Below are 19,707 nucleotides of genomic sequence, written 5' to 3'. Positions count from 1 at the left end.
ATTCTGAATTTGATTTCTTATTAAGAGTTTAAAAGTACATTTTTAAAAAATGGGAAAAGCAGAGAGTATTAACTTCTTATAACGGTACCAACCAGGCTGCTTTATGAGGTATGGAATTTGTTCTGTAGCAGTTTGATCCATACCATTTCCTTGTCTGGTCTTCAAATTAATGTCAAAAAATTATTGCACTGCTACATACTTTCTGTAGACAAACTTTTCTGTGTATGAAAACTAAGGAAAGTTTTAACAGTTTCCAAGCCTGTACTTCTTTCATTTGTATCATTCTAGAAAATCTGAAGATTTTTTAAAATGTTACCTTTGGTAAAGCATTTTGTATTAACTTTCATAATGTGAGTACTGCAATGTAACACATGCAGCAAAATCTGCAAATATAATGGAAAATGATACATTATAAAGAATATAAAGAATATATTTCATAATATTTGACTTAAGAAAGTAGAAATTACACTTGAGTGCTCATAAGCTAGCTCTACGTTTTCAGTTACTGGACACACCAAACTTATTTTAACAAGAGAAGGTGGGATTGCCAGAGGAAAAAAAAGGATTTCTTTGACAAGATCTAGTTTATTTGTTTAATTTTAAAGTCTTCTATAAAGAGGAAATTGCTACAGCAACTGTCCTACGTATAGTGATTACAGTCACTACTTACTCTAAACCAAGGTACAATATAGTGTATGTCTGGTACTCTTTTATATCTGTTGCTGTATATTTTAAATTGAACAGAGAAACAGCGTAGAAGTTTTTGTTTTTATTAAGATAACCTTAGTATTTCAGATGTTTTTTGATGACATATGTCAATGTGGACCAGCAAAATAACATGTATCTGTTACAAATTTGTATTTACAGTTAGCTACTACTTAAATTCAAGTAGTGAATTCAAGGCTAGAGCAATACGCTGATCAGCAAAGAAAGCTATGTTCCAATCTTCTTTTTAGATGCTATGTGAAGATACAATTATTAATGAGGAACAATTATTTACCTCACAGAAACTGCTTAGGCAGTTGCTTTGTTTTGCAAGTGGATCCAATTTAAGAAATGTCTAATTTACATGTATGGCACTGGAGTTTATTATTTTGGTGTATTTAATGGTATATGCATTATTTGGTGACTGTACCACTATGTACATCTCCATCACCATTTCCTAAGGCAGAGAGAGAAAAGACTTCCTAAATGCTTCTCACTATCCTAGCAAGACTCAGATCTAGAAGAGAAGGACTTCTACAATAGAAGTTAAAATGTGGAAGTAAACAAAATGTTTTTAGAAATCAAAACCACTCTAGCATTTTTCTTTTTTTTTTCTTCTAAAAGCCACTGCCTGTTATGTAGCTATCTGAAAATCCCAACTGAAGTAACAGAAATAAACAAAACCAAGTTGCATTTAACTGGCAGCCTAAGCTACATGTAGTATTTGCATATTTGTGCTCACCTGCCAGAGGCATGGAGATTGAGGACATACAATTTGTAAGAGCTGAGTTCTATGTGACTGTTTTTCAGGGGTCTAATGGAAACATGTTTATTCCTTAGCCATTCTGGAGCTGCAGTGAGCAAAGCTTTGCATCCGAATGGATGCAGGCTCCAGGTGGTGGTGAAGGAAGAGAGGACTTAACTTCAATATACTCTAATTCACTTGGGTGAACCCCAAAAGACTGGGCCAGGAAAACAAGTATCATCTTTGTCTCCCCTACATAACTCTTCTGGCTGTGATATCCTCGGAGAGAGACAGTTTGGTTTTACTCTGGTGCAGCTGAAGTCTAACACCATTTTACCTTTACTCCTGGTGCGAGGGTAAAGACAGATCCTATTTCTTAGATACGATGCTGCTCAGACCTAGTTACTATGTCCAGATTTTATCACCTGTAAATTATTTTTAACCAAACAGTTCTCCTTCTGCAATTCTAAAACTGCAAAGAGATATTTCTACCTTAGAAGTATGCAACATAAGTAAAGCAGTTTATTTCTTAATACTATCTGTTAAATCCTGGATTTGTCACAGTATTTTTGATGAGTCGATACATGTCTGAGTTAGAAAAAGAAAATGGAAAATTAACAAAAAAGTCACACTGACAATTGTTGTTTTTTTTTTCCTTGAGGCACACGACAATGTCTCTCACTTTAATGATTGATCAAGAATTCAATATAGGTTCTCACCTCTACAAAGACAATAATGATGCTAATGTTCATTAGAATATTAAAGATTATTTATTAAATATGGACAACGTTTGCATGGGTTGCACAAAGACTTCCCCAAGAGATTATACTAAGTAATGTAAATTTAAAGAAAAAAAAAAAAAAAGTATCACATGATCATGAAAAGCATTGTATTAATTAGTTCCATAAACAGAGTTTATGGAAAAAAGTTTTAAAGCAAGTTAAATCACAGTCCAATAAAGACATTTTAATGCACTTTCGATTTAAAGATTAAGGAATGATGAACTAATGTATTCTCTCACAATACCTATTCAGAGAGAAAAGAAAGAACTACAGCATTTCTTTTTTGTACACTTTCCATTGCATAGCACAAACTTCTGAAACTAGCATAACAGTCATATAAGAGTACTTATATATTACATGTTTATAAACTATTTTTACATTTTTCCAGAAGGAAAAAATATTTGTACCATTATTTTTAATATACAACAGTAAATGCTGCCTAATACACCGTTATCAGAGAGACTGCTCTTGCCACAAGTTTGACTACTTCTTCTTGTAGAAAAACTTCATTCATAAATTAAGAATAGAAGGCTGTTAAACTCTTAGTCACAGTCTGCCTAGTACAGCTACCAAAACATCAGTGTCAACAAAATATCTTAAATTACATGGCAGTAGTGTATATACGGTTTATAATACCCCATCAACGAAAGAATAATTGCCTGAAAACAGGTTGCTAAAATATGTTATAGGTGTTCTACACTAAGATAACTTTTCATTTTTATTTTTCCTGTTCCTATGATGTCCTCTAGAAATATTTTTAACCTGAAAAGTAGCTCAAACTTATATGTTGTATTAATTACTAACAGAAAATATTAATCTCTTTAATATTAATGAAATAGAATTAAGGAAAGAAGATGTTAATTATCTAAAAAGAAGCTTTTTTATAGATACTGAAACATTAATCACAACGACAGTTTGTTGAAAACCAGCTGCGAATAAGGTGAATACAGTTCACAAAATAATTTCATGTCTCTACAACCCATCTTCAGCACATGATTATTTTATACTCAATAATGGTGTTAAAGCCTATCCTCTTTATGGGATTGTTTTTACCATGTCTGTAAGATAATAGCTGTAATTTGCTCTCAGTATGTATCTGCTCACTCTACAGATCAACCTGACTGATTATAGTCCCAGCCATGATGGTCCATCGGCTTCTAGCGTATGGTTTTTATGTTTGCTAGAGCCCAGTCTGATTCTTTCAGTGCTTCACTAACTTGTTTGAAAGCTAGTCCTCATGATGAAAATACTGTTAACAACTTGCAGAAAAATCCCTGTTGGCCACCATTTATGGTTTAAAAGAGATGCTATTTTGTTTCTCACTTATCTAAATGGGTTAGTCTGATCCATATAAAAGACATCTTTAACAACAGTAGCTTCATACTCCCTGCAACCACACTTTGCCACAGTTCTCTATAATATGAAACTAATACTCCCCTACCCATTTATCTGAAAAGGATGTCAAGGTCACTGCACATGAGTACATGATTTGCATATAAGGGTGGGGAGAATAATACTCAGGTGTTGAAGTGCGTTGGTAGTACTTTGCGGTATCTTAAAATGATGCTACAAAAAAAATCCCCAAAAAACCCAAACCAAAATATTACAAAGAAATGCTTTGGTTTCTGTTGCCCTGGAGTTTGGGGGTTTTTTGGTATTGTTTATGACATATCATAGTAAGTAATGCAAAAAATAAGCTGAGCTATTTTTTCTTATGACACAGTGTAAAATATATCCATTTGATAAATCTTGGGAGGAGCACAGATGTTCAGGGGTCTGGGTAGACAGGGTACACGCTACACACAATGAATGGTTATTTACCTTTCCTATTCCTCTACCTTATCATACTCATTAAGAATATCAAACTTCAATGTTTCTGAGAAAAACTAGGTGATATGCTTAGCTATTATAACAAAAAATAAGCATGTAAGTAAAAGTAGCTATCACTTCCAAACACTAGTTAAGAAATTGGTGAGAAGAAAGTTTTGGTTTGGTTTGTTTTTTTTTAATTGCAGCAAATAAAAAAAAAAAGAGGACAGGGAGAAAAGTATTGTCTGCTACTTATCGGACATATACTTACATAAGTGCAGGTAACAAACTCTTCAAAAAGAGCCTGAACGCTGTATAGCAATTCTACCCCAAAATCTACATGCATTTTTCTTTTCTATTTCCACTTTAGTTTAGTTTTCATTATGTTTGGCAAAATAATCTGCTGTAATAGAATTATTATATTTTGGTCTAATACCCACATTTTAAATCTTACTATGCACTCCAACAATAGATTTTAGGCTGGTGGCAGATGAACCTTCAGTTTATGATTGAAGCTAATACCATTTGTGGTAAAACAGGTTTGGTAAAACAGGTTTACACAGCCATACTACATTAAAACATTTTCATTTTATACATAATTCAAAGTAGTCTTTACACCAAAGACTCCACAGACTTGAACGTAAGGAGAAGAATAATTGATGGATGCAACAGACAGATAAGGGGATCACAGGGAAATAATGAGACACTGCTAGTCAACACAATGCACAGTTTCATTAACAAATCACCATCTCATCTCACTATCATGACTGCCTTTTACTGTAAAATTTGAGGAAATGTGAAGCAGATGTTTAAATTACAAGAATGAGGCTCTGTTTACAGGAGTCGTCCCCCAGACTGGAGTAGCAGCACAGAAAAAAACTTAGAGTTTCTTTATTTATGTCCCAATTTAGTAAGTATTACTTGTGAAATAGTTGTCTCAATGACACACAAATGGTAAATGGGGATTAAGTACGACAGCCTTTATAGTGAGGAAAAGTAATTTATGCTTAACATAATTGAGAAAAACAAACTACTGGGAATATACTACAATTACATTACTTCTGAAAAGACCTACTAAATTCTATATAATTATCCACATACATGAAAGAGTAACCTCCACATTGTGCATAATTTATTAAATTAATTCAGTTTTCTAGTACTTTTTTTTTTTCATTTGTGAATTAGGCTTCCTACACAAATAAATAGTTAGTTTTATAGCTATAAATAGTTCATTTCCGAAAAATTACTAGAAAGCAGTAACAGCAAATTTTGTGCTTTCTTGGTTTTTTTTGTTTGATTCAATTCTACTACACAGCAGATTTTAAAAAAAAAACAAAAACAAAAACAAAAAAAACACCAAAAATCTCTGCTATGGTTTATTTTACAAGTCTTATGACATCATCTGTGCAAACCTAGAAGGTATGCAGAAACTTGGAAGTGACAAAACAAACACACTGGAATCAAAGTGCAATTCTCCGGTCCTGTATCTTGTAACTCCTTAAGTAGTGATAGTCCTAGGGTTTACTTAATTCAAACTCAATAATAGTAGAAAAGTGAAAACACTTGGCTGTTTCCTTCCATTCGGTACAACAGTTTTGCAACTGTATCTCCATTACCTAGGAAACAGCTGAAAGTTAGATTTTGAGTGCTATTGTCCTCCTAGACAGTATTGAATAGATGATATTTGCCCATAATACAGAAAAAATTTCTATTTGACAATTTAAGTCTTACTTAACTTGCAAGAGAAAGATATATATCAAAACTAACTAGTGATTTATGAAAACTTGGAAAATGAATATACGCATTATTCTTAATACCAGTAGAAAAATATTAAGGAACCGGCTAAGATAATAGTTTAGAAGTCACTCCTTAAATCCAAATTCAGATATCAGATTTTTGTATTAACATAGTTTTTAGAAAAATACTAGTACACATAGAGAAGGAAAGAAAGAACACATCATTTTAAAAAATGCAGTAAAGACAAACCATTTCATTTCTGTTCTCAGTTGTTTCACCACTTTCATGGTTAATACGGGCATTTTAACCTTGCCTTGCCTTAGCATCTCCATCCACATAGCAGCAACAACTCTTATGTCAGAGAGCTATTGAATCATTAATATTTATGTAGTGTCTATCTCCACAAAAGTCATTAGCTGCTGAGATACAATTGGATTCCGAGATATTTTATGATTTTGAGCTGAGTTGTATCTATATAGCACAAATGGTTTCCACAAAGCCATTTTCCTTCAAAATTAAAATAACTTTGGATCTCCCAGAAGCAGCAACTAGTTTTCAGTGGACCATACCACATATGAACAGCTTTAAGTATTCCAAAACTGATACAAACATAGATCAGATTTTTGAAAATGGAAGAGACCTGATAAGTAGCAAGTCTACTGTTAATCTTCTACATGCATTTTGAACATATTCAGAATAATCTAATTAGCCAAAACAATTCATTGCAAAATTACACATTATATTCCATGGAGCACAAATGAAAAATTAATCTAAGATAACATACATATACACACACACACACATGCAAATATAGATATGCACATACACATTCACGTGCTCATATACATCCCCATACACAGGATGAAGAAGTCACTAGATATATGGTCTGATTTCAACACAATTTCAAACATAACACAAGAGAGAACTTGAAGGTCTTCATCCATTCAGTTATTTTTCAAGATCCAGTCTCTATAGATGAAGCATGAAAGTTGTAATCTTACTTGTAGCCCTAACAGATAAAGGAACATTTGAAACCACCAAAATTGCTTAGGTTTCTCTGAAAGAAACTTCCATGTTCAGGTATCATTTCATAATATCTTATTTTCCAAAACTAGAGCTCAACAGTTTTGACCCTTATTCTCTGCTTTTCTCACTGAAGCTCTGGAACTGCACTTGAAGAGAAGCAATCTCATTTGTACACAGATCTAACTTTTGATCTATGGTCCAGAGGTTGACGGGGGTGGAGAGGAGAGCTTTACACTCAAAACTAGTATTTTTCAATAAAAATTCCTGGATAAATAGGGATTTACATCAAAAATTTTCCCTGTCGCAGCTATGTTTTAAGTAAAAGGTGAGAATTTTCTACCATTTTTTAAAAAACATGGGAGTTTAGGGCTGCAAATCTTGGCCCTGCAGCTGCTCAGCTTTACATACTCAGTGCCCCCCCACCCCCAAAAAAATAAATGACACTTTGAATCTCTCTGGGTTTGGCTTTTGTTTTTTTGTTTGGTTTTTTTTAGCTAACTTATACAGCACTCAATCAGCACATGGGCTGCTTTATGACTTATTTTATAGCATCCATACTTTCCAAAGTTTTATAAACCTAAATTATCTAAACCTAAATTTAGCATTACTGTCAAAGTTAGATACTTGGGTGTTAATGACTTCAGTTCTGTGTAAATAGGTCTAAGTAGCTACAAGAATTGTTAAGAATTTTCAACGCAGTGTTGTCTATTTATATGCGATATTCATATAAAAATACCTCCCATATACATAAGCACCCTACTATCCAGACACACGCACACAAATAAGAAATTTTAAAGTTATTTCTGCCATTGTCCTTAGGCAAAAACTTCTAAGTGATTACCACAGCTGGTATATAAAATAGAATTGAAGCTAGCTTTCCAAAGCTTTAGTTCCACTTTGTAAATAAGGAATAATGCTGTACTGGTTGAAATGCTCTTAACTATTCTGATCTTTCAAAACTATAAATCGTAACACAGAATTCATAATTTTACTTAATTACACATATCTGTACAAGTCTCGTGTCTGGTCTTATCTGGAGACATTTATAAACAGTTTTTCAGTGCTTGAACAATGAATAATTCAGATAAATTGTTCATATTTTCCTTAAAGATATACTGCTTAGGTTAAATGCCATTAGAAGCTGAATTACCTTTGCATTAAGAAAATAGAAAAACAGGTAATACTATTTCAGGGGTTGTTTGGGGTTTTTTTCAAGACTAGTTAGAACAAATGTTACATGGAGTGAGAAAGAGTAATCAAAAAAAGTAACTAGGAAACGAAGAAAGGCACCAAAATCAGCATTTGGGGGAGTGGTGAGGACTTCTACTTGTTAATGCAGCGTGGTTAACATATCACAGATCTCTTGACAGAAGAAAATAGGTCATATAAACTTTCACCTTCAAGATTACATTTGAAGGCTATAGCAGGTTGACAATAATCATCAAGACATCATTTTCCACATCTGATAAAATACTGAATGTATGGGTCGTTTGGACTGCATGTTACGATCAGAAACATCATAAGCAGAATTAGTATGTAACTGGCAAATGCAAAACTCTTCTACAGCATTAGCCCTGCCTTCAAACAACTGATAAATCCACACCAATTTCAAGCAGTGATATCATTTGTCAAAATTTCTTGATGACTCAGATGCTTACCTCAGAGCATTGTACCATAAAAAAGGAGATGAAAATGGGCACATTTAAAAATTGTGCCCAATTTTCCAAACTTATCAGATTATATCAGATGTTATTCTTCTTTTCCCAACATGTGTTGAAGAGATTACCTACTCTCTGATTTTTTTTCTTGTATCGCTCTCAAGCTTTCAGATCAGTTTTGCTATTTGTCCCATACATGAAAAAAAAAAAACCCTTCAATTTCAAAAGTAAAAATTTGTATACAACATCAATAAGAAGATAATCTGGACTTCCTTGACCTTCCTACCTTATTAAAAGAAAAACTGAGAGAGAAAAAGAGAAAAGCAGTGTGCTCCAAAGGAAGGCGTTGCTAAAAATGAAGGTTGAGACAGGAATTTAATGCGGCATTTTGTTTTCCACTCTAGTGGAGTTAACCCAACCATTGTTGTTAGTATCCCAACTCCAGCAGGGAAATACTTATGGGATGTAAGCTTAGCCATAAATCTATGTAGAGTTCTGCTTTTGCTTCTCAGAAAAAGTGACTGAAATAGATGAAACGTCTTAATATATATTAAGTCACAATCTTTCTTTTCACAAGGGCTTCCTAGAGATGTGGAGTATTTACAGGTTTATGAAGGTGAAGTCTCAAGACTAGGTTAAGCCTAACTAAAACAGCACTACAGTTAAAAAGGACAGTTCCGTTGCTCAATTTCTATTTCATCCCCTCCATCGCATATTCCCACCACTTACTTTATTTCACCTTTAGCAGAGTTGGCTTTTGGTGCTAATTACAGAAGTTGTTACATTCAGCCTTTTGCTATATGAAAAAGAGAATTAGCTCTCCGTGTGTGCATATATATAGAACCAAAAATTTACTGTTATTCCAATTATTATTTTATGCAGTCTATCAGCCCAATTTATTTAATTAATTCAGAAAAGCCTCAACAACACAGATAAAATTACTTTTAAAACCTTCCTTGTATCCTCTTGAAATATCTATCTTATGCTTACCCTTGCAGTTTTTCTCTGGGTACTAATGTTTCAATCTTTTCCTCAGGAAGAGTGCAGGTGTTCTGGGTTTGTGTGGCAGTTTTGGGTAGCGGGGGAAGGGCTGCAGGGCCGGCTCCTGTGAGAAGCTGCCAGAAGCTTCCCCGGCTCCCAGTGGGACCCACCTCTGGCCCAGGCCGAGCCCATCAGTGACGGTGGTAGCGCCTCTGGGAGAACAGATTTAGGAAGGGGAACCTGCAGTGAGTGGGGGGATTGGAACGTGAGAGGAACCCCTCTGCAGACACCGAGGTCAGTGAGGAAGGAGGGGAGAAGGAGCGCCGGAGGAGGGGATGCCCCTGCAGCCCCGGTGAGACGGCAGGCTGTTGTCCCCCCCTGCAGCCCATGGAGGGGAGTGGGGGAGCAGATGCCCACCTGCAGCCCGGGGAGAGAGGAGCCCACGCCGGAGCGGGGGGATGACCCTGAAGATGGCTCCATGTGACTCCATGGGAAGGCCTGCACTGCAGCAGTCTGTGACTGAAGGACTGCGGCCTACGGAAGGGACTCAAGCCAGGGAAGTTCGTGAAGGACTGCAGCCTGTGGGAGGGACCCCAGACTGGAGCAGGGGAAGAGTGAGGAGTCCCCCCCTGAAGAGGAAGGAGTGGCAGAGACAAGGTGTGATGAACTGACCCCAAAACCCATTCCCCGTCCCCCTGCACCGTTGGGGAGAAGGAGGTAGAGAGAAACGGGAGTGGGGTTGAGCCAAGAAGGAGGGAGGGGTGGGGTGAAGGTGTTTTAAGATTTGGGTTTACTTCTCATTATCCTTGTTTTGATTTGATTTTTAGTAAATTAAATTGATTTTGTTTCTTCCACAAGTTGAACCTGTCTTTTGCCCGTGACCGTAAGTGGTGAGTGATCCCTCCGTGTCCCTGTCTCGACACACAAGCTTTTGTTTATATTTGTTCCTTCTCATCTCACCAGGACTGTGAGGGGAAGGAGTGAGGGAGTGGCTTCATGGTGCTTTGTTTCCGGCTGGGCTTAAACCACGACAGGGAGGGAAAAGATCATAAGGAGTCAAGAGCATCCCGAGATCATCATCAAGAAAAATATGAAGGTATGGCAAGAGGTTCTTCCCCTCAGTCTCAGCATCTGCTTGGGTTAGTTTTTTAAGCATCACTATCTGAACCTGCTTCTTTTTGGTAGCAAGGTTAAGTAAGAAAAAGAAAAAATCTTCCCCAACCTCAGCTGAAATAAAAGGCTATTATTTGTTAAGCATAAATTATCCATAAATGGTTTTGCAAGAGCTTAAGGTAAACAGGGTAGGCAATAGTCATTTGACTACTAGGCAGTTTATGAAAGCAGTAAAATCAGCTCAGGCCGAGGGAAGATCACGCAAGTCCTGAGACCCTCTTCACTGTCAGGTCAATACAAAGGGGTTTGTGTGTGGTTTTGTTTTGGGTTTTTTTTAACCAGGAGGAAGGGGGGAAAAAAAAAAAAAAGAAGAAGAAAGAAAAAAAATCACATTCTACAGGGCTATTCATCTCTGAGGCACAATTACAGTATAAGCTAAAGCAATTCAGAGAAATCTGAGCTACAGCAGACCAAGGTCAGTAATCATACATGATGAAACTTGATTTTAGGTGGCCAAAGGAAGAGACATAAACAGTGCTTCCCAGGTTAGGCATCACTGTTCTGTACTTGTTCTCTGCTTTCTCCATTCTTCCCACAGAGACACAAGGGAATATGCTGGTTTGGCAATAGATGGAGGAAAACAAGATTTATAAATTGAGATTCAAGTAAAGGAGTATGCAGTTTGCCTTTGAACCCACACCAGAATGTAACCTAACCATACTGGTCTGACAGCAGCATAAGCATTTGATCAGGCTGGTATGTCTTGACAACTTTATGTGTCATTTCCAGGTTAAGTGTTTCTCTACTGTATTTACTGTAGGCTTGAAATGGTATTTTGATGTTTAAACAAATTTTGAAAACTGATCAGTTATGGTTGGGAAGATGATGTCAAAAGGATTTTACTGAAATCAGAAACCTTGCAGCCGCATTTATTTTAACATTACCAGGTCATTTACTATGATTTAAATTTCTACATGCTTAACTAATTCATTGTTCCAGAGAGAAAGAAATGTGATGTAGGAAAAGATGGCACTGTACTATGAAGATAGAAACCAATATCTCCCTTAGCTATGCATGAACGGCTTAAATACTGTAAACATGGCTGCTTGTATTTTATAATGACACATTTTATCACAGGTCTTGCAATATTATTACCTTCGCCTCATCCATCATGTAAAGTACTGTGACAATCATACATTGGTAATACCCACTGTGAAGGTTTTATATTAAAAACTCCATATTCTTTTAACAATAATTTGGCATCACACACACTTGTATCTGAATTTTTGCTCATGCTAATCCTTGAAGTTAGAGTTGTGTAAATCAATGCAAGAGAAAAGCTAGGCCTACGTAACCTCACTTTCACTTACTTTTAGAGATGCAGTGTGTATCTTGCAAAGTTGTGGGATTGTACATAAATGTATTTTGACCAGTCATCCCTAAACAGAATTTGGATCATTATTTCCTTTCATAGACAGTCAGAAAAAAGGCTACCTAGAGAGAACAGATCAATGATTATATTCTAATATAGAATATATTATATTCTACAGCCTTGTATCTTTATTCCTCATCTGTGGTTTGATGCAGAAAGACATTAAAAAAATTAGACTCTTCAGCTTTTCAGCAATTGCAATGAAATTCATAGCTTGCTTTTCTTACAACTGAAACTTTGCTTTTAAGTGTTTTGTTCAGCACTTAACCTTCAGCAGAAAATGTCCTTATTCATATAAACTTACATATTTAAAAAGTAGTTTAACTTCTATTCTGTTTTTCATATTGATTCTGGGATTCTAGATACAATCCTTCACATAAGTCAAAAAGAAATGTCTAATGATTATCACTAACTTATGACAATGATCTCAAACCAGGGAACACCTTATTCAGATTGAACTTTGCCAAAATTTAAACCAGATATTAAATCCATCTTTTCCATTACCATTTAGGGAAGAAATGGTATAATTAGACAAGGCTTACTTTAAAAACAATGGGTTTGGTTCATTAAAAAGAAAAACAAAGAACAACAAAAACAACCCAAACAATAACAAAAACAAACCTAAAAAACAAACAAAACCAAAACCCACCAAAACACAACCACCACCAAAAAAAAAAAAAAAAGGCAAGAAAACTGAGCCAGTAAAACTGAAATTTTACTTAAACTTCAGCATTTTATAACTGTATATAAAGTAAGACTAAAGCCCAAACTTTAAATTCCCAGCTTTCTATCACACTATATTTCTAACCTTTCTAACCTAAGACTGTATCCATATCACAATGTAAAAGTCTAGCAAAAATTACATGCAAATGGATTTTTGGAAAAATATTTGTAACAAACTTAAAATAAAAAGTATAAAGAGCACAGAATTTCTACTCCAAGAGAGGAAGTATATACACACATCCCTATAAAAACACCAAAAGGATGCACATATACAACAACTGAAAATATGTATTCAATTATTAAGCTTGATTTTTTCTATTTTTTAAAAAATCCATAGTTAGAAAGTTAGGACAGAAAATTGCTGAAATTTGGTGTCATGTAATGCTAACTCAGCGGCTTTATTTTTTGCCAGAAATTGCATGATACAAATTTTCGTGAGAATTACAGAATTTTCACATTTCTCCACCCATCATCTCACTTCTCAGAATCAGTAGGGTTTTCTTAGGTTTGGTATAATTTTTTTCTGAGGAGTGCAACTTGAATTAGAAATACATTACTTCCAGTTCATTTTCCCTACCTAAGAAACTATTTGTTCTAGGAACTTCCAGAGTGTATTGTCACACCTTCACTTTAGTCATTTAAGTAACGGCCTCTGAATAGTTGAGTTCCTATGGCATAAAGAAAGTACTGAAAATTCTACCAGATTCAACTCTCCTGAAAAGCCAAGACACTTTTAATACAATTTTTATACAATTGTGTCGTGTGCAATGTACGCGATAGCGATTAATGACTCAGGTTCCATCAAAAATACTTTTCAATAAGGTATGTCTACACTCTGCAGAAAGTTACTATGGTTTATTTCATAGTAGTAGTTCATACAGCAGATGTATTTCAGCTGTTATTTAGAGAGAAGATATTAAAGAAGGCAACCTGGTTGAATTTGGTCTTGATATGCTTCAATTTACCTACTGAAGTGATTTATATATGATCCTACTTTAAGACAAGTTTTGAAGATACAGAAAGTATTTCCTTCCTCAGAGTTTTTGAAAAAGTAGCGTAAAACATTTAAGTTAATATGAATTCAAACAAAAAAATTTCCACTCAAAAGCAAGCATAAAAAAATTAGTTAATAACTAGAAATCTACCTTACCTTTTCTGCAGGTAAACAATCTCTCTTCTGCCTCTTACAGATATTACTGAACTTTAATTCTTTTCTTTACAGGCACATATCAGAACTGAAATTTTATATTAAATGAAGTTTCAAATTGTCACCTAAACAAATGACGCTGTGACAACTTCAGCTATAAGAATTCCACACATTTAGGGAAAAAAACAAACCAAACCAAAACAAAAAAACAACACAAAAACCCTTCACCAACAACTAATTCTGCATTCTCCTTTGGTAAGAAAATTAACTTTATTTAGGAGATATGCAAACGAAAGCAATCTGAAGTTAACAAGAATCCAGCAAAATTTCCTAGCATTTTAAGATCTTCTCTGCTTTTCATGTCATCGTTTTACTTGATTAAAGTAGAATGAAGGGGATTGATTTTTGGGTTCCTAATTCTGATTTCCATTTATTATAATCTTATTGCTTTCTCTTTGTGATGTTGCATCGTGTTTTGTTACTAATTTAATGCAGCTGCCTTCCAACCCCAGTGATGACTGTCTCCTAACCATAACTCAAGACAAGTGCCAGACATACCAAGGTGTCTATACAAAGAGTACTATATGCGTGTCAATCATTACTATTAAGATAGCCAAAAGAAAGTTATATGCAGGCCATCTTTTCCATCTGAACCAAAGAGAACACATTTAAATATGTTATTTCAGAATTAACTTAATTTTGCTGATGGATTCTGACATCTGTCAGTGTATGCACCAAACAGAGCTAACTTTCAAAGTAAGCATGGAACAAAATTACAATTTGAATAGCTTTAATGATCTGCAATCATATTTCTTTCCTGGAACAATACTTTGTTTTGTTTTGTTTTGTTTTAAACAGGGAAAGTCTCTGACTTTACTCATCCTAAGTTTTTAGGATAAAAATAGATATTAAAAAAAAATCAAGCTATACCTCTTACTAAATGACAACAGATGACTTGAAAGACAATTTTTGGGTAAAAATACCATACAACAATTCTGGTCACAATTTTTAGATGTTAAAACCATATTCCAGCTCTGTATTATTTCATGTTAATAAAAAGTGGAAAGCTTTCATAAATTTTTTATTACTCTGCCAATCTAAATGAAATATGTCTTTGATAATGTTAAAATTTACTTATGCTTGTATTGCCTCAATGTTGTAGTTAATGGCTTGTTCTTGAGACCGTTTTAGGGATCACCGAGCACAGTGCTAAGAGATTATGGAAGCTTGTCTTTGTAATACCTAACACTTACATATTGTTTTCTGAACAGGTATATTTGTAGTTACTATATTTTATACAAAGAATCTGAAATAGGTGGTTTGGTTTATCTATGTAAACATGACACTGAACACAAGATAACATCTCACACTAAAACAAGGACTTTCAACCTGTTTACTAATATGGGCCACACAGCAATTTTAGGTCCATCTATCCTCTCTGTATTGGTTTTGTCTGGCAAGGTTTTGGTAGCGGGGGGTGGTGGTTACAGGGGTGGCTTCTGTAAGAAGCTGCTGGAAGCTTCCCCTGTGTTCGAGAGAGAGCGAGCCCATACCAGCCGGCTCTAAGACGGACCCGCCGCCGGCCAAGGCCAAGCCAATCAGCGATAGTGGTAACGCCTCTGTGAGAACATTTTTAAGAAGGAAAAAAAAGTTGGGATGGGGAGAAACAGCCGCTGGAGTGAGGAGTGAGAACATGTAAGAGAAACAAGCCTGCAGACACCAAGGTCAGTGAAGAAGGAGGGGGAGGAGATGCTCCAGGCGCCGGAGCGAAGATTCCCCTGCAGCCCGTGGGGAAGACCCTGGTGAGGCAGGCTGTCCCCCTGCAGCCCAGGGAGGTCCACGATGGAGCAGATCTCCACCTGTAGCCCGTGGAGGACCCCACGCCGGAGCAGGTGTGTTCCCGAAGGAGGCTGTGACCCCGTGGGAACCCCGCGCTGGAGTAGGTTCCTGGAAGGACCTGTGGATCTGTGGGGAGAGGAGCCCACAGAGCAGGTTTTCTGGCAGGACTTGTGACCCCGTGGGGGACTCACACCGGAGCAGTGTGCTCCTGAAGGACTGCACACCGTGGAATGGACCCATGCTGGAGCAGTTCGTGAAGAACTGCAGCCCGTGGGAATGGCCCACGTTGGAGGAGTTCGTGGAGGACTGTCTTCCGTGGGTGGGACCCCACGCTGGAGCAGGGGAAGAGTGTGATGAGCCCTCGCCCTGAGGAGGTGAAGCGGCAGAAAATAACGTGTGATGACCATAAACCCCATCCCTGTCCCCCTGTGCCGCTGGGGGGGCTTGGTGGTGAAATCCGGGAGTGAAGTTGTGCCCGGGAAGAAGGGAGGGGTGTTCTGAGATTTCGTTTTATTTCTCATTACCTTGCTCTGGTTAATAAATTGAGTTAATTTTCCCAAATTGAGTCTGTTTTGCCCGCGACGGTAATAGTGAATGATCTCTCCTGTCCTTATCTCCACCCGCAAGCTTTTTGTTATATTTTTTCTCTCCCCTGTCCAGCTGAGGATGGGGGAGTGATAGAACGGCTTTGGTGGGCACCTGGTGTTCAGCCAGGGTCAACCCATCACACTCTCACAAGAGATTGTGGCAGAGTTTTAATTCCATGAACCTCCTCTTCACAGATAAATGAAGGGAGGTGGTGTAAGATTTCAAAATATCAAACCTGCAATTGGATACAACTCTTGTCCACTTATAGATTAGTTATACCCATGTTTGCCATTTCTAGTCTTATCTATACATCAGTCACCACTTAAAATTCATTTTCAGAGTTTTACTGGTACAAAACAGCTTTACCATCTTCTAGCAGGTTTTGAGAGTTTTGAGAATTTGACATAGTGACAGGATCCAGAGTCAGCTGAAGGCCTGAGATGGAACTCCTCCTTTCAAAGCTTTCATTTTAAAGTAAATAGGCTTCCAGTCTCTAAAACCAAATACTGCATGAGAAAAAGGCAACATTATAGGTTGCCTTTTGGGGTATTCCTCCTTAGGGGAATTCTAATCTCAAACCATACTAAAATGCTCTGCCCCACAGAAGTTGCTTTATTTTATGAAGCTTCTGCATAGTCCTGAAGCCATACAGGCTCAGCTGGTCTCTGGAGAAGGAGCCATGTTCTCCCTCCAGAAAGTTTTACCTGGTCAGAGTGCAAATGCCAAGACAATGTACAGCAAGAGCAGAGAATCTTTCAGTGACTGACTTACATTAAAATTTGCAAATTGAAGAGACCCTTAACTGTAAAAGAAAATCCTACATATTTGTTAAGAAAAAAAAATGTGTGAATGTTTAATAATAACATTTAATATATCTGATAAATCTCTAAAATAGTAAATTAGGAAAAGCAGGGTCAGTTTTTCCTCAAAACTATGCAAGCAATCATTATATTCAAATGCTTCCTTAACATAATGGAAAAACTAATTTTCAATACACCTTACTTTATCATCAGATATGATATATTATTTTAGAGTAAAATCAGTTCCAGTTTCAAATGTAATATTGCAGTTACCTGTGTTAACAAAGACCAGTAGAAGCTGTGCTGGTTAACAGAACTACAACAGCGGTAAAGTAATGCAAGATGAGAGGCCTGGATGACAGAAACTCCAAGCACAAATTTACTGTGAAAACATATTTGCTTGAATTTTCAGACTGCTAAATGACAGAAACAAATGTCAAACAAGTTCAAAAATAAGAGTAGATAGATGAAACAATAACTGCCATTAAAAAGTCAGCCCCTGCCATGTGATATTGCTGTTACCATTCTAGAGAAAATATGATGTTGGGAAATTATGTCAGAAACAGAGCATGTATACGAGTATGCATACTTATGTGCACTAAAAATAATAAAGCAACAGCTAAGTTCATTTGTAAATAATATATCAGATAAGTGTTTGTTCAAAGCATTTAGTATTTCGAAAAGTGTCAATTACCCAGTTAAGAATGGGAAAATAATAACTGTATAAGATTGCTTAAGATAACTACATTCATAGCAGAACAATTTTAGTTGATATTACTTTTTTTTGTTTCAGAAAAACAGGAATAAGTGGGAACACTACAATGAAGTACTAGCAGTTGCATAGAAATAATTGTAGTTGTAGTTATAAATAACAATTATCCTCAGTTCTTATTTTTGTACTAAATACCAACCTACAAACAAACTTTATATGATTGGTTGCTTGAAATAGCAGGCACAGATTTGATTTAGATTATATTGCCTCCATTTTAATTTCTTTTACTAAACAACACTGACAAAGAAATTAATATTTTGATGAAGATATTTCCTTTTCATACATGAGAGAAAAATATACAGATACCATTGTACCACTATTATCAGATCAACTAGTGGGTTTGGTCAAACTATTCTATTTTTGCAAACTCATTCTAATTCAAAATTAAAGTATAAGGAATTCACAGAAAATCCATGTACTTTCTAAAACCACACTTTATAGGCACTGAAAAATGGTGATAAAAATCTCTGATGATTCAGTATGACTGAATTTTGCATACTAGGACAAGACTTTTATTTGAAGTTAATTTCCTCACTAATCAGACAGCCGAAGTGCCTTTTCAAAAATCCCTTTCTGGAAATAGAAAGCATGTATTATTAACTACTACTAGTCTTGAAGTCTTCTAATTCTAGTATCCATAGGCATGCAAAACTGATTTTCTAATTCTAGTATCCATAGGCATACAAAACTGATTTTAAAGACTGAAGTCTTTAGAAAAAGCAGCACATTGGAAAGAAAATTGTGCTGTGATATGTACCCCACTGTGTGAAGGGATGACACTCTTCATTTAATGCTTTGTAAGTTTGAGCGGGTTTAACCTAAATTTGCCTCTAGACCTTGACTGAAAAGGGAAGAGGAGGAAAGAAGGTGGAAAAGAGCTTCATATTACCCTGATTCCAAGATTACTTTCAGGTTAGGTAGTTTTCATAGTCTCTACCACTGACAGGTAACCAGAACTTATCCTGATATCAAACTCAGAGATTGAATTCTACCCTTTACAAACAAGGGGTTCCACAGCATTCATGTGGCAGAGGCAAGGAATATTATTTTTGTTGTTATTATTATGATTATAATTATTATTACTATTACTACTATCCCTGCCCTGAGAAAAGAGTGGGATTAAAGCACTACATAGATTTGCTTTGCAAGACTAAATTTGTTTGAGACAGTTTCAGTTGCTTAGACTGTGCATTATGTGTTCAGTGCCCCTTGAAAAAGCTGGATTTCCTGCTTCTTAGTTTGGAAACTAATACACTGCAGGCTTTCCAGACGGAGTCACTCCACAAATAATCTTTAGAATGAAACTCAGTCGTCTTTTCTTTCTTCTACCCTCCCTAGCTAGTAAAGGGGGAGTGGGGTGGGTGGACATAAAACTGTCTTTCAGAAAGAATAAAATAACCCTGAATTTATGTAAAGATGAAGATGTTAAAAGCCAGTGGTATTACTGCTCTATTTCTTTTTCTAGAGTTGTAAGTATGAACACTCGTCGCATGTGGGTTGGCAGGGGACTGTTCCTAGGGGTTTTTGTTGTTGCTGTTGTTTTAAAGGAAAACAGGAATACAAAAATTCTCACTTCACCACTTTTCAGAAATTCATTACTCTGCCTTTAGATGTATTGGCAGGAAATAAAATGAACAGCATTCACACACAGATTTTCACCTTTATAAATTAATAAGCTTATTTCACCTTCTAACTTCACCCACTCTGTTGTTGGAAGAGATAGTCAAGATCCTTTACTGAATATTCAAAATATGTATTTGAAGTCCCAAACAGATTGTAAATGTTAAGAAGATTTAATTACCAGTAACCAGAATCCTCTCAGATGCAAAGTCCACATGTGCTTTATACTT

The 19,707-nt window shown here is 36.0% G+C and overlaps 1 protein-coding gene across 2 annotated transcripts in view; it reads right to left on the bottom strand.

The window, feature by feature from the left end:
* The window catches only part of FSTL5 (follistatin like 5), a 341,876-nt gene that overhangs the window by 163,491 nt on the left and 158,678 nt on the right, over positions 1–19,707 (bottom strand). The gene's annotated exons all lie outside the window — the stretch shown is intronic.

This window comes from Accipiter gentilis, chromosome 3 (genome assembly GCF_929443795.1).
Source record: "Accipiter gentilis chromosome 3, bAccGen1.1, whole genome shotgun sequence".
NCBI classification, from domain to species: domain Eukaryota; kingdom Metazoa; phylum Chordata; class Aves; order Accipitriformes; family Accipitridae; genus Astur; species Astur gentilis.
Note: the sequence above shows the minus strand (reverse complement) of the source record. Positions and strands in the feature narration are given on the sequence as shown.